Source organism: Eulemur rufifrons, unplaced genomic scaffold (genome assembly GCF_041146395.1).
Source record: "Eulemur rufifrons isolate Redbay unplaced genomic scaffold, OSU_ERuf_1 scaffold_123, whole genome shotgun sequence".
Taxonomy (NCBI): Eukaryota; Metazoa; Chordata; class Mammalia; order Primates; family Lemuridae; genus Eulemur; species Eulemur rufifrons.
In genome coordinates, this window is record NW_027182905.1 from 567,360 (window position 1) to 583,743 (window position 16,384).

The window sequence follows — 16,384 nt, forward strand, 5'->3', positions numbered from 1 at the left end:
CCCCAACTCCACACCATTTCCCCATGAGAACTCAAGAGGAAGATGACATCCCGCAAGTCACTGCCCACCCTGCACCGCTGTGAACTGGGTGTGGGTGTTTGAACAGGCTTTGCATCCTCAGGACTCCAGGATCAGTGTTACATGATCACAACCTAGCAAACCAGTGTGGTGGTGTCTGGGCCTCCAAAAGCAGAAACCGAGTCTCTGGAATGCTGGGGGTGGGAGGCATAGGGAAAACTGGAAGGAGAAGAACCAAGAATAAAGACAAAAGTTGCCTCCTCTACAATTTTGCCTAGGATGAAAATGGAAGACAGGAGTACATATAATTTAGATTTTTGAATGCTTGCCTGTCTCTATTTCCAGTCATAAACCCTTGGCACACATAGCGCATTTTTTCTCCTTTCCCTTGGCTCTCTGCTTCCCCACTTTCTTGTTCTCATCACATGGTTTCTTTTAGAAGTGCTACGTGATAAACACAGTTGATGGAGGAAGGAGATGCCCTGGCAAAGAAAGGCAGCCGCCTCTCTCTCCACGCAACACCCTCCTTCCCCACAAGCTCCGTCCCTCCCCGCTTGGCCCTGATGGGCTGAGTCTTGAGGTCTCTCCTTCTGACAGGATGCCTGCACTGGCCTCAGGGAGGTGCTGGAAAACCAGTCAACACTGACGGATCAGCCCCCTGCTGGCTGCTCTGTTATCTTTTGCTGCACAACAAACCATGGCAGAATCCAGCAGCTTAAGACAACAATCATTGTATTACTATTGCTGCAGTTCTGGGTGTTGACTAGGTTCAGCTGGGCACTTCTTGCTCATGGTCTCTCTTGCACCTGCAGTCAGATGGAAGCCTCAATGGCTGGGGGTTAGGGTTGCTCCAGAGTTGGAAGGGAATCACTTCAGGCTTCTTCACTCACCTCTCTGACGGCTGATGCCAGCTGTCTGCGGAGACCACAGTGTGGGCTGGCAGCCAGACACCTACAGGTGGCCTCTCCATGTGGCCTGGGCTCCCTCACAGCAACAGGGAACATCCCAAGAGACAGCCAGGAGGAAGTGGTGTCACCTTTTATATCTTAACCTCAGCCTCAGTTCTGCTGTCATCTGTCTGTAAGAGCGGTCACGAGCCTCCACCCAGACTCATGGGGAAGGGACACAGACCCCAGTCTCAGTGGGAGGAGCATCCAAGAATTTTGGGGCCAAAACAAGTCAAAGCTTTCCCCTTACCCTACTTAGTTAAGGCTGGACCATTGAAACACCAGCTTTTCTAAAATATTGTGGCTTCACTTGTTATTAATATAGGTAACCTGCCTTACTAGGAATGGCAGAGACAGCTAGCTGTCACTAACAATCTCTTCCTTTCTTATTTAGGAAAAGAACCCAGTTTTTAGCTGGGGACATGGCTTCCCACAATATGAGCCTCTATTTCCCAGATGCCTGGCAGCTAGATGTGACACGTGACTAAGCTCTGGAGAAGGAATGTAATCAGAAATGTCGTGTGTAACTTTGGAGAGGTGTCCTTAAAGAGAGGGAAAGAGCTCTTTCTTCTTCCTCTGTCTCCTTTCTGCTGGGGGGAATGTGGAAGTGGCAGCTTCATTTCTAATGGCCATCCTGGACCACGGGGACAAGGGCCACCCAGGATCAGTGGAACCTGAGCCTCTGCAGACTTTGCAGACCTGTCCTTTCAGCCCAAGACTACATACTTAAAGACTTACTCTGTGAGAGTATAAAACTTTGTGGGCAAAAGTCACTGTCATTTTGGGCTTCTTATGGTGACAAGACAGCTGAACCTAATCTTAAAATGATGTACAGACCAAAGCTCACTCTCTTGACCTCATGTCCCATAGAACAGAACTCTAAAGGGAAAAGGATCTGCCCCAGTTCATGGTGAATACTTTTCCTACTTACTCACTTCATCATTAGAGTCTCTGTTGAGTCCAGTGTTTCTCAGTATGGGTACTGTTGTTATTAGGAGGCAGAGGCATCTTTTGTTGTACAGGACACTTAACTGAAGCTCAGTAACAGACCTCTCCCTCACCCCACTCCTAAAAATCACTGTTAAAAAACAACAGTCTCCCCACATTTCCAAACACTCCCTAGGTACATGATACCACCCTCAGTTGAGAACCACTGCTAAGACCAAGAAAGTGAGCCTCACTCTCTCTTCCCCACCTACCTTATAAGTTCTTTCCTTCTAATGACTAATACTGGTCATGACCCATCCCAAAACCCACATCGGTGTGACCTCACCATGTCACCCTTGGTGGATGCAGTGGTTCTTAACTCAGGCTATAAGCAAATCTTGCTGGGTGCGGAGAGCTTGCCGGACTTGGTAGGATGGGACGTCACTAGGTACACAGATCAAGCCAGGACAGCAGAACTGGGTGCAAGTGGTGGCTCCTGGCCACTGGCTCCATGGTGCATGAGCACACATTTGTGTGAAAAAAGAATACACATCAAAACAAAGGACAGAAACCACTGAAATACAATTGACATTGATATTTCAAGGTATATTTTTAAGAAATATCTTCCTTCCTCAAACATCATTGAAAGATAAGCTACAGTAGAAGTCATTGAGCCAGAAAACCTCTTAAGACTGCAAGCTTATAAGTATTCCTAATAGTGCTGCAAGGTTAAAACAACCACAAATCTCTCATTCTAGTTATGTCTCGAGGTTAAAGAACTAACCTACTTCAGAAGTTGTCTGAAGGGGCAGAGGGAATATATTTTGAGAACTAAAGACACGCAAGCATTAAATCATCTTTCCTACAACAACTTCGCCTTGGTGCAAACACATATACACTTTTCTCATACATACTCGACTGGGATATTTCCTTACATATACCAGACCTCACGTCTTCAAGCTGGTCCCCATATTTCAGGATACCCTCCAGCATGGCCCTTTTTCTTCTCACCTGCTCAAGGAAACTGACAGGCATTGCATGTGGCCCCTCTCTGCAACTGGAGCTGGCTCCTCCACAGTCCCTTGCACTTGGACCATGCCCTAATGTGTGCCTCCCACCAAGAAGACAAAATGGTAAAGGCAGCTGTGCAAGAGCATCAGTTTTAAAAGATGTTGAAAGTCTCATGATACACTAAGGCATCTCTTTACTCAGTGTTAGGAGGCTTTTGAAAACTAGCATGTGCTTCTCAACTTCAAATCACATTAAGGTTCAGGACACCATGAGGGTATAATCGTACTGTTTTACAGCCCCAATCAATACAGAAGACTGAGGATAGTTATTTGAATTCCTAAAACTATAAGAGGCATCTACTCTAGAATTAAAGTGCGGGAATTCCTACTTTCCTTTGACTATAACAACCTGAATTTTTCAAAAGTTTCAGATGGTCAACAAAAAATCTTCATTTTTTAATTTTTATTTTGTATTTCTTGAACAGAACAAGTTGGAAATAAACCCTTCTTCTAACATAGGATTGCCAGACTCAGCAAAACAAACAAACACCCTATCCAGCATAGTGTTAACTTGAATTTCAGATAAACAACAATTTTTTAAAATTATCTGTCCCATGCAATATTTGGGATATACTTATAACTAAAAAGAAAAAATTGATTTGTAGTTTATCTGAAGTTCATATTTAACTGGCAAAGCTACACAGATAACAAAAGGACTCATAGTCAGGATTCTTTTGGCTGTTTGTGACAAAACCCAGCTCAATTTTGCTTAAGTAAAATGGGAAATTAATTGGCTGACAGAACTCAACAGTCCATGGTTAGATCTGGCTTCAGATATGGCTGAATCCAGCAGACCAAAAGACATGAACACTAGGTATTTATCTCTCTCTTTCTCAGCATATAAAGCCAATTTCTCCACATGGTGGCCCTAAGCCGCCCTAGGCTTGTGTTCTCCCAGTATAGGCTGCCCTAGTGGAAAAAAGAACTTCTCTTTACCAGTAGTTCCAAGACTGTACTGTAACGGAGTCTCATTGGATTAACTGGGTCATGTGCCCATCTCTGAACCAATTGTCATAGCCTCAGACATTGTATCAGTTCCCTGTGGCAGCCATAACAAATCACCAAACCTGGATGGCTTAAAACAATACAAATTTTATTCTCCTATAGTCCTGGAGGTAGGGCCATGCTCCCTCCAAGGCTGTAGGGCAGGATCCATTCCAGCTTTGGGGGGCTCCAGATGTTCCTTGGCTTGTGGCTCCATCACACCAATCTCTGCCTCTGTAGTTACATTGCTTCCTCCTTTTTTCTGTCTCAAAACTCCCACTTCCTTTTTCTTCCAAGGATGTTTATGGTTGCATTTAAGGCCTCCCAGATAATTCACAATAAGCTCCTCTTCTCAAAATCCTCAACTTAATCCCATCTTTTGCCCTATAGGGACATATTGACAGATTTTGGGGATTAGGACGTGGATATATCTTTGGGGGAAGCTACCACTTAGCTCATTACAGATATTTAGAATTGAAAAGTCAGTGAGGAATAGTTCTCCAAAAAGTGGTGATGCTGATACTTGAAAAAGGGAAAAATGGATGCTGGAAAGTAGCCACAGCAAGATATTTACAGCAAGAACTTTTTAGTCTGTTCATGTACAGTTTACCCTTGGACAATGCAAGGTTTAGGGGTGCCAACTACCTACACAGTCAAAAATCCGTGTGTAACTTCTCACTGCCCCCAAACTTAACTGCTAACAGTCTCCTGTTGAATAGAAGCCTTACCAATAACATGAACATTTGATTAACACTTATTCTGTATATGTGTTACATGCTATATTCTTGCTTTTATTATGAGACAAGGTTGCCTAGGCTGGAGTGGAGTGGCACAATCATAACTCACTGTAGCCTTAAACTTCTGGGCTCAAGCAATCCTCCTGCCTCAGTCTCCCGAGCAGCTAGGACTACAGGCACAAACCATCATGCCCAGCTACTTAAAAAAAAAAAAAAAATTTTTTTTTTTTTTTCCAGAGACGGACTGTTTTACTATGTTGCCCAGGCTGGTCTTGAACTCCTGTGCTCAAGCAATCCTCCCACCTTGGCCTCCCAAAGTGCTGGGATTACAGGCATGAGCCTCTGTGCCCAGCCCATGTATAATATAGTCTTACAATAATGTAAGCTGGAGGAAAAAATATTATTAAGAAAATCATAACAAGAGAGAATATATTTACTATTCATTAAGTGGAAGTGAATAATCATAATGGCCTTCATCTTTGTCATCTTCATGACAAAGGCTGAGGAGGAGGAAGAGTAGAGGTTGGTCTTACTGTCTCAGGGGTGGTAGAGGCAGAAGCAGATCCATGCATAAGTGGACCCATGCAGTTCAAACCTGTGTTGTTCAAGGGCCAACTGTGTGAACATTTGGAAAGTGCCTACAATGTGCTGGGCACTGGGCTACCTACAGAAGCTTCTAGTCTAGACTGAAATATTTGTCCAGCACTTACCGTGCAGGAGTTGAGGAGAATACAAAGCTAACTTAAGAAGAGTCCCTTCTTTTAGGAACGCTTCAGACTTGACGTGTGGGGCAGAAACTGCTGGGTGCTATGAGAGGTTACTCTGACGGGAGCTGTTGCCTTGTAAAAAAGCGCAGGGAAAAGGACCTCCCAGGAAGAAAAGCAGAGCAAAGCTGTGCTCTGGGAAAGCGCAGGATAGCGGCCCGGTGTGCTTTGAGGAAATCTGGACAGACAGCCTAGAATGCCAAGATTCTATACAGGCAAGGAGAAACCACTAAAAGTTCTTGTAGAGAGTAGTGGCTAGATTGGTAATTTGGAAAGACTGTAATGTCGTGGAGAATGGTTTCGTGAGTCTGAGGTAAAAGTGCTGCATTTCCTTCTTATCCTCCATTTACGAGGACGCCCGGATCCACACTGTCCCTTGCGGTTTTGCTTCAAGCTTTTCCTCCCCTAGGTGTGCCTATTGTCACGTGGAGGGCTTCTCCTTCACATTCCCGCCTTCGTACAAATACCCACCCTCCTAGACCTGGCCCTAACTCCTGTAGCACACACGGCCTCCCAGTGCTGGGTACCCAGTGGCCAGCAGCTTAGCCTCTCCTGACACCTTAGCAGGCAGATTTCTGGAAAGTTCCACAGGGCAGATTTCCAGCAAGTTCTAAGGGCACCACAGTGACTTCTCCAACAAGGTCTGGATCTCATTTCTGGGGTGGGTGGGAAGACGGGGTGCTCTTCTGTGGGTGTTATATCTTGGCCACAGGGGTTGACGGCTGCTCTCTGTATCACTATTCCCACGTACCTCTCTTTAGACAAAGCCTCATCACTCCAATCCCCAGTTAATAATCCTTTATATTAAATTTTTCCAGTTCCAATCACTGTGTGTTTTCTCTCTTTCCTGATTGGACCCAGACTGATACACCATCCTTCTAGACCTGAGCTATTCAATATGGTGGGGGCTGAGCACTCAAAATGTGGCCGGTGCCAGTGAGGAATCAATTTTTAAATTTTACTTAAGTTTCTTTTAATTGTAAAAAATACATATCATAAAATCTACCACCTTAACCTTATAAAAGTGAAGAGTTCAAGAGTACAAAGTATATTCACATTGTTGTGCAAAAGATTTCCAGCACTTTTTCATCTTACAAAATGGAAATTCTATACCCATTAAACATTTTTCCATTGTCCTCTCTCCCTAGCCCCTGGAAACTACCATTACTTTAATTTTAATTTAAATTAGAACTGGAGCAGCATAAAATATTTTTGCTAAGTACTTTATTACATGTAAGATGACTCATTACCATTTTAATATTTTAATTACATGTTAAGGTGATAAGATTTGACATATAGTGGGTTAAATAAAATACACTATTAAAAATTATTTTCACTTGTTTCTTTTTACTTTTGACTGTGGCTACTACAAAATTTTCAATTACATATGTGGCTTGAATTTTATTGTAATAGGACAGCCCTGCTCTCCACATACCTTCTATATACTCTTTACTTATTTTCCTAAACGATACAACTTATCTCCCTCTTTTGAACTTCCATGGCTCTTTGAATTTCTCTTAGGATATTTATGGAGGAAATTTGCTCTTTTTTTCTGCCTGCCAGCATCCTATTTCCTCTTTTCACAGGCATTCCAATCTTCTTTTTGAGGAATGTCCCATGGTGTGGAGTCCTGATGAGAATTGTTGGCCACTTCCCACTACAGAAACCAGAGTTGTCTCTGCTAGCCTGGGGGATGGGCACACAAATCAGACCCCTCCAGTTGGAAACTTCCTCCTCACATTTTTCATCATGAGCAAGTGTTCCAAGGTCATATGAGGTCAGTCGGAGGTCCTATTCCTTAAAGCCACAGCAGATTATCACACATACATATTTCACTCATTCTTCCTGCTTCATTTCTTTTGCAGTGATTGCTGCTGCCTAGTTTTCTGCAACATCTATGTTTCCTAAATTGACTGGAAATCAATCAAGTCGATTTTACCAATTCTCACCACTGATTCTGTGAGACCCTGACAACTGTCTAATTCCCATTTTCTTTAAGATTAGTAAGAGTTTGTTTCTGTTGTTTGCAACCAAGACCCCTGATTAATATTGCACAAATGCTGCTCTACTATGTTTTACATTTAGTTCTAGCAAGTTCTAGACTCTGGGGAAAGTCTCAGAATTGAAGCATAAACAGGGGAGGAAAGCTTTGTGATGCACAGGAGCCAACCTTACAGCTCTGTATACCAAGAACGATGGGTGCCATCATTGAAATGAGTGCACACCCGTACTTTTCAGTCCTAGGAACGTATCTATGTTCATTCCAGGAACAGAGTGTAATAAACAATCTGAAGTTCTAGGTCTGTGGCAGACAGAATAATGGCCTCCCAAAGAGGTCCACATCCTAATTCCCAGAACCTATGACTGTTATCTTACACGTGGCAAATGTGACTTTGCAGATACGATTAAGTTAAGGATCTTGAGGTGGGAGGTTATCCTGGACTATTTGGGTGGGACCAATGTAATCACAAGGGTCCTTAAAAGTGGAGAACTTTTCCCAGCTGGATCAGAGAGAAGTGACTATGGAAGCAGGATTAGAAAGATGTTACACTTCTGGCAAGCCAAGGAAGGTGGTAGCCTCCAGAAGCTGGAAAAGGTAAGGAAACAGATCTTCCCTAGGGCCTCCAGAAAGCAGCACAGTCCTGCTGACACCTTGAGGTCAGCCTGTAAGACTTCTGACCTATAGAACCGTACGGTAATAAATTTGTGTTCTTTCAAGATATTAGGTTTATGATCATGTGTTATGGCAACAAATAGAAAACTAACACAAAGTTCACCCTTTGACCTGGAGAAGACACTGCCTGGAATAGTATTTGGCTATATCCCTTGGACAGTAGGGAGGAGGCCGCTGTATGAAAATCAGTTGCCACTAGTAAATGAAAGGCTATGGTTTGAATGTGTGCCCCCTAAAACATGCGTTGCAAACTTAATCCCCAGTGCAACCACGTTGGGAGGCGTTGGGAAGCGCTGATATAATGAAGGCCTCACTTTCATAAATGGATTAATGCCAATTACAAAAGGGCTCAAGGTTCTTGAGTGTGCATGTGCTCTCTTGCCCTTCCGCCTTCTGCCATGGGACAATGCACCAAGAAGGCCCTCCCTCACCAGATACCAGCACCTCGATATTAGATGACTCAGCTTCCAGAACTGTGAGAAATAAATTTCTTTTCTCTATAAATTACCCAGTCTGTGATATTCTGTTATATCAACATGAATGAGACTAAGACATGAGGGAAAGGATGCTGAACAGGCAAAACGTGGACGCCTACTGCAACCAACCACTGCAGCCCCTTCCATTGTTTAATCAAAACCTGTCCAGATGAATGTTCAGGGCCACTAACTGATTAGGTTAAATATTTTGGGTGAAAAGACTTGAGGAAATAGAAGGGAGCTTTAAGGAATATAAATGATGTATCTACATATACGTACATATATATAACTGCATCAGAAAAATTCTAAATTTTATCATAAAGAATGTAATGAAACTTGAAAAGGACTAATTCTCCTTCAGTAAAGATGTAGCTAATTCAGCCAGCTGCCTCAGCACCTAGACATATGGACCTGTTCCATGCATTGTTTAAGAATCACTGACTTAGGCCAGGTGCAGTGGCTCACACCTGTAATCCTCCCGCTCTGGGAGGCCGAGGTGGGAGAATTGCGTGAGGTCAGAAGTTTGAGACCAGCCTGAGCAAAAGAGAGACCCGTCTCTACTAAAAACAGAAAAAATTGGTCAGCCATGGTGTCGAGGGCCTGTAGTCCCAGCTACTTGAGAGTCTGAGGCAGGAGGATTGCTTGAGCCCAGGAGTTTGAGGTTGCAGTAAGCCATGGTGACACCACTGCACTCTACCCAGGCAACAGAGTGAGACTGTGTCTGGAAAAAAAAAAAAAAGAATCACTGACTTAGTTATTAATTAGTTGCTGATAAATGAGAGACTAATAGAGACCTTCTTAGTGGCAAATGAGATGGAAGTTATGGTCCACCAGTCTAAGAATGCAAAAATACTAAAAAAAAAAGGGGGGGGGGGCAATAAAAGGAATTTATTGTACCTGTCCAGAAATCCTGATTGTGGTCATTTAAGGTCACTAGAAGGTCAGAGTGAAGTGATGCAAATGAAGTCATCTGCACAGCCAGGGATGATACCAAACACAGCCTCAGCTTCTGAATGCTTGGTCTGACCCTGCAACAGCTTAACAGTCACAGGTAACAAAAATATCATTTTGGAATATAACAGAAGTTTATTCTAAAGGGGTCATGTATTGTCAGCTTCTAATTCAACTAAGAGGTTTTGGCTCCTAAAATTACTTTTCCTGCAGTTAAGGAGATGTATGCTCAAATGGCGGCAAGGTGTCTTGGTCACCTTTTTCAAGATGAATCTTTGTTTTAATTAAAAACAATTTTAGCTGTGAGCATTCCTTTAGGAGTTCATGTATTAACTTGCCTGTGTTTTGTTGTTGGGATTTGGGAATGGTGCAGAGGAAGGGGTTTCCTTTCCAAAGCTAAGAAGGCTTTAAAAGAGAGGATTCTAGAAGCTTTCTCCGTGCTCGCTATACACTGTATTCAGGATTATCTGGGAGGCTTTAAAACAAACAAACAAACAAACAAACAAAACCAATGTTCAGCTTGAAAACTCTGGAAGTGGGACCCTGGCACATGAATGGTCTAAAAGCTCCCCAAAGCGACTCTAGTGCCTGGCCAGTGCTACCAGAGTTAAGAAGCACTGCTTTCGAATTTTCTAGCGTGGTTACCGTGCGGGTCATTAGTTTTGTGGCATCCTCTCAGGGAGGTATGCTCTCACAGTGCTTCTCAAGCATCAGTGCCCCTGAGAGTCGCCTGAAGCGCTGTTTAAAATCCAGATTCCCAAGCTCCATCCTTACAGAGTCCTAGAAGATCACACTTGCAGGCGCCTAGGAAGCTCCACTGTATACCCTGCAGGTAATCTGATGGTCACTGATGGCCAACGGGGAATGCCTGGTCCACAAAAGACATTTTGTGAGCCTTGACCCCCTAAAAACCTGTTTTTCGTTGGCCTCCCTACTCTGGGCAGTTTGACCCAGACCACTGAAGGTGATGTGAGTGTGGCAAGGACTGTGGCGCTGGGTGTGGTCGGCTCTACGTTCGGGAACATTCCCTCCGGGCGGGAGAGGGTGTCTCTCCAGGTAACCTTTCCCCGCCGCCGCTTCCCACCTCCGCGCCGCAAGTTGGGAGCCGGCTCTCGCCTCGGGAAGCAGCGCCCGGGGGAGGGGGCGGCGGCGGGCCGGGCGCGCGCACCGAGGGGCCGGGAGCCCGCGCGCGGCCCCGGCGGCCCCGGCCTCACCTCTCCGCGCTCGCGGCGCCGCCTCCTCCCGTCGCGCCGCCGGCGCTGCCCGGGGGCGGGGACTCGCCGCTGCGGGGCCGGAGACGCGGCGGCGCGGGGTGCGCGGCGCGCGGCAGGCGGGAGAGCGGCCGGGCGGCCTCGGAGCGGGGCCCGGAGCGCCGAGCGGCCGCCGGAGCCGCGGAAGGAGGTGAGTGTGCGGCGCGCGTCCCCAGCCGCCGGAGCCGCGGTCCCTGTTCTCCTCTCTCCTCCAGCCCCGGACTCCTGGCCCTGCGACATCGGGTCGGTCCCCGCACACTCCTCGCAGCTAGCGCCCGGGCTGCAGCCTTTGCCGGCTGCGCTCAGGGCTGGCTCCCCGCCTTCCCGCTCCCGGGCAAACCGCGGCCGCCGGACCCCTCGGCTCGGTCCCCAAGGCCGGGCGCGGCCCCCTGGCCCTGCGGCGAGGGGCCGAGCGGGGGTTCCCTGCGCCCGCAGAGGCGATGCGGGGCCTTTCTTTTTGTTGTGAGCTTTGTCACGCGCGTCGGCATCCAAAGTCAAAAGGGTACACCCCCGAAGTCGCACTAGTTTCAGTTCTGCGGCGTGATCTGCACGAGGGGCGGGGGGCTGGCCGAGCCTCGAGCCTCCGCCGCCGCCTCTTCCTCCGCCGGGCCCCAGGCTCGCTCGGCCGCCGCGGGTGCCCACGTTGCCGCGGCCGCGTCCAGGCAGGTGACCCGAGCTTGGCGCCGCGTCCTCCGGCCGCGCGGCTGAGCCGGCGCTGAGGGATGCTCCCGGTTCTCTCGTATACCTGTGTTTTCCACCTTTGCCGATGTGCAGGATCTACACAACTTTTGCCCTGCTATAAAAAATAGTGGCCTGGGTTCATTCACTATTTCACACCCTATTTAATATTTGTAATTATTTGTTTTTAAAAATGACAGCAAAATGGGAAAAATACCCATTTTGATAAATGTTCTTTTTGGCGGAATTTAAGAATCTTTATATTTGAAATGCCATGATGATGGTAGTCCTTTTCAGATGTCCCATTCCCAGTCTTGGAAAACTAAACTTGTGTGGCTTTCACGGCTTTGAGCTTCCTTTGTCTGATTTGGGGTCCGTAAGCCCTACATTGTACAAATGTTGAGCAACATTTCTAAGGGCGGGTTATTAAGATGTACAACGTCCTGAAGTATTTCGCAGCGCTAGAGTGACTTTGGTTCATGGCCATGAGATTGTCTCAAATTTGGCAGTTTTGGTATTTCTGAATTTAGGGGGGCATGGGGCCTGGGGAGCAGTACAATCTCTTGTAGGTTTTTGTGGCTCTCCGAAGGCATTCTGGCTCCTTCTACGTGCGTTATAAAAGATTAAGCTAAGTCCATGCTATTGGTAAGAATAATTTTACTTTCTTTGTAAATAGAAACCAGTAACTTGCTAGGACTTACTGCTCTTAGGCCAGGCACTCAATTCTTAAGGTGTCAGTGGACACAAATCGAATTCTTAGAGAGGGTGTTTAAAAAAAGGAGGTTAGATTTTAAGACATGTTTTCCTCTCCCAATGAGCGGTTATCACATTTTCACATTTTTTTCATTGGATTTGCACAAAAATGAAAGAAATGAGAGGAAAAGCATTCTGGGGAGGTACAAATTGTGGTGACATGGATTTTAGGAGCTAAGGATGCCGTCTGCTTTCTAATTACTGGTTATAGGTTCAGTTATTGATGGGAGATGAAAAGATTTAGCATTTACTTTTTTTTTTTTTTTTTAATTTTATTTGAGGAGTGCAGCAGAAACAACAGTTAGGACAGTTGGCCATGTCAGGCCCAGGGCAATCTACCGTAGCCCTGTGTTTACGAGGCCACCTTCCCCCAGCAGGGAGGGAACTGCTGACCAGACCTTGGCCTGTGAAGGTGCGAACTGGCTTTCTGCAACAGAAGCAGAAAGGACAGAACCTGGGGAAAATGCCTCCATGTGGACCAGTTGGAAGGGTGGAGCATCACTTTAAGCAGGTGTGCTGAGCAGGAGACAGGTGTCTGCTGATGGACACTGTTAGTGAAAGGGAGCTTGTACGCAGTGTGGTCCCTGAATACCAGCCCTGCTTCTCAAAGGACCTGGGGTGGTGAGGAAGGAGGAAGGTGTTCTCTTCTGTGCCTTTGGCTTTAATTGTGTTGCATTGTTGTTATTATCTGTTTTTCTTTTTTTTTTAAAGTTATGTTATGAAAAGATTTCTTTCTTTCTTAATGACCTAATGTGTGAAATAACATCTGTGATTGGAAAAATTTTTTTTTGACCTAAGCCCTTCTTTTTTGTAAAGAAAAAAAAATCTTTAAAAACTTTCCTGAGCTGGGCATGGTGGCGCACACCTGTAATCCCAGCACTTTGGGAGACCATGGTGGAAGTATCACTTGAGGCCAGAAGTTCAAGACCACCCTGGGCAACATAGAGACACCCTGTCTCTACAAAAAAAAGAAAAGAAAAAACCAACAAAATCAGCTGGGTGGTGGTGCACACCTGTAGTCCACTACTCTGGAGGCTGAGGCAGAAGGATCTCTTGAGCCCAGGAACTGGAGGTTACAGTGAGCTATGATTGTGCCATTGCACTCCAGCCTGGGCAACAGCAAAATCCATTTCTTAAAATAAAATAAAATTTCTAAACACGTGAAAAAGTAGAAGGTATGATCCTACTGTGCTTACTATGTTTTTGCTCTCACCTTAGTAAAGGGTGTGTGATATTTCACTTGCTCCCAAAAGATGTTCTTAAAAATCATGGTTGTTTTCTTTTCTAGACTTTTCAAGTTACTGATGAAATTATATTAAAAGAGAGACTTCTCTTGAAGTGTAAGAATTGTTTCCTAAATCTCCAGAGTCTTTCCTTTGCTTCACACAGAAAGTTCACATACATTCAGAAAAAGAGGTCCATGCCTTCTCAGATTTTTACAACATTTTGATCTTTATTTTCCTTTGAAACCCTGGAGGGTTGTATTAATAGAACTTCTTGATAAGATTTTGGAGATTAATTAGTGCCTGTCAGAAAAAAATATGTATGTAAATAATATATAATATGATTCCAGTGGTTTATATTGTAACTTACTATAGTTGCCCAACTTTTTTGATCATTCTCATTAGTAAAAAAAAAAAAAAAAAAATTAGCACTCCCCTGTGTGCGTGTTTGTTGCTTATTTATAAATTATATACATATGCTGTTATAGTTATACTGTATCTCAAGGCCCCGCATACTCTTAGGGCTGGAGTCATTGTTAATGACACCGGTAGTGAAACCCTATTCAACATACTCTTTCTCTTAATTTTGAGTATTTTGGGCCTATTTCTTGTCAGGTCAGATTATACCATCATAGTTTTTGCTTCTTGATGTGCCTCATGCAGAATTGACTCAATTCACGGTTTTGCCAGCCATGGTCTTGTGCTCACCTGTGCTTGCATTTATAGGTGTAATAAACAAGTCTCTGATTTGGTAGGTTTGGGATGAGCCAGAAAATTTGCATTTCTACCAAATTCCAAGGTGATGCTGACACTGCTAATCCAGGTTTGAGAACCACTGAACTATAGCAGGAATTGGCACCCGTTTGTAAAGGGCCAGATAGTATTTGCACGCTATATGCTCTGTCACAACTACTTAACTGTTGTTGTAGCCCCGTAGCCAGAGACAGTATGTAAAAGAATGGGTGTAGTTGTGTTCTGATAAAACTCTATGGACACTGAAGTTTTAATTCCATGTAGTTTTCATGTCATGAAATATTCTTTTTTTCCAAACATAAAAACTGTTTATTGAGCACTTACTATGTGCTTTTTAGCCATTATAATTTTTAATCTTCACCAGAAAAAAAGTTTCATAGATTTTAAAATCTCATATCACTGCACCCTAGAACATGGGGATAGTAATATCTACTTCACTGGACTTTTACAAGGATTGAATAGGATACAGAGAAGTTGCATAACTCACCCAAATTCACACAAAAAGTAGGAGAGAGAGCTGGGATTACAGCCATATTCTCTAGCACTCTGGGAGGCTGAGGCGGGAGGATCACTTGAGGTCAGGAGTTGGAGACTAGCCTGAGCAAGAGCGAGACCCTGTCTCTACTAAAAATACAAAAATTAGCCAGGCGTGGTGGCGCATGCCTGTAGTCCCAGCTACTCAGGAGGCTGAGCCAGGAGGATGTTTGAGCCCAGGAGTTTGAGGTTGCTGTGAGCTGTGATGACACCACTGCACTGTACCCAGGGTGACAGAGTAAGACTCTGTCTCAAAAAAACAAAAAACAAAAAAGTGAATTCTGCCTGACCCAAAACCCATATTCTCCTAAGGCACACTGCCTCAATACTACCACTGTGGAAGCACTCAAAATAACATGTAGCTAAACAGACATCTAATATCACTTCATGGCCTTGGGATTCTCCAGTGTCTCAGACATAAGGGGCAGTGGAAAGAGCACTGGACTGGGAGTCATCTGACCAGATCCCCATCCCTCTACCAGTAGGTCTGTGTGGGGTTGGGGACCACATGGAGAGTTGCGGCCAGTTCTTAGTTCTCTATGGTTTTCACCTTAGCTGGGCTCTCCTGGGTTTCCCTCATGCATGCATTATCTTCCAGTCAGCCAGGAATACGTGGAGAATTTATCTCAGCCATTTTGTAACGCTCTTTGATGAATATTATTCTTTTAACGTTTTGACCATTAAAAAATATAAAAACTAGTCTTAGCTTGTGGGTGGTATACAGAAACAGGGGGCTGGCAGGATTTGGTTGTTGGACTGCAATTTGCAACTCCTGAACTCAAGGAAAAATTTGGGAGCTCCTACCACGATGTAGTCTTAGTGGCGGGCGGGGGGCTTTCTTCAGAGAATTCCAAGTATTAGATTAAACAAGATGGAATTTGGTTCTTTCATTTTCACTCGTCCACTCACTTTTTGGTGTTTATACCATCTCACACTAAATATGCACATTCATTTTTAAAGTTTTAATCTTTAGAATCTGTCAGCTTCCAGCATTGGGGAAGACATGGTGTTTATAACTGGGGGTTGGGGAAGTGAGAAGAGGGGATTCTGTGTACTTCCTCGTAAGTTTTTAAAGCAACTTAAGCAGAATACAGTGTTGGTCATTTAGCCCTAATGGCTTAGAGGGGGAGTTGACAAACTTTCTAAATGGCCAGATAGTAAATGTTTAATCTTCCCAATAACCGTAGGCTTAGGTCTCTGTCTCAAATAGTCCATTCTGTCACGTAGCCGGAAAGCAGTACTGAATGAATGGGCATGGCTGTGTACAGTAAGTAACACTTAAAAAAACCAGACTGGAGTTTGCTGACCCCTGGCTTACAGCCATTCTTGGGACAGGGTGAAATATTTTTAAACCATCGAAAAACTTGGTGAGCAAGAAAATCCTTCACAGACTCTGGTGGGTGCTAGGGTGTGCTGAGGTCTGTTTGCTCACTGAGGTGACTTCTGAACTTCCTGCTGAGCAGCTCGCAGCACTGTTTCAGGTGGGGCCCTTCCTCTGAGAAGGAGCAGAGGTGTGGCACCACTGTATGCGGAAACGCAATTGTTTCTGCACTGGTGACATTGGTCAAACATGCTAATCTGATCTGACTGCTTGTATATATTTATCTATATGATTAAAAACCCTATATGGAAAGAAGGAAATTTC

The 16,384-nt window shown here is 44.8% G+C and overlaps 1 protein-coding gene across 1 annotated transcript in view; it reads left to right on the forward strand.

Annotated features, from left to right (window-relative positions):
* The first annotated feature begins 10,874 nt into the window (after positions 1–10,874).
* Positions 10,875–16,384, forward strand: part of LOC138379702 (Golgi membrane protein 1-like) — a 60,837-nt gene continuing 55,327 nt past the window's right edge. The window contains exon 1 of the mRNA XM_069464830.1: positions 10,875–10,949. The gene's annotated coding sequence lies outside the window, so the exon portion shown is untranslated. The remainder of the gene's footprint in view (positions 10,950–16,384) is intronic.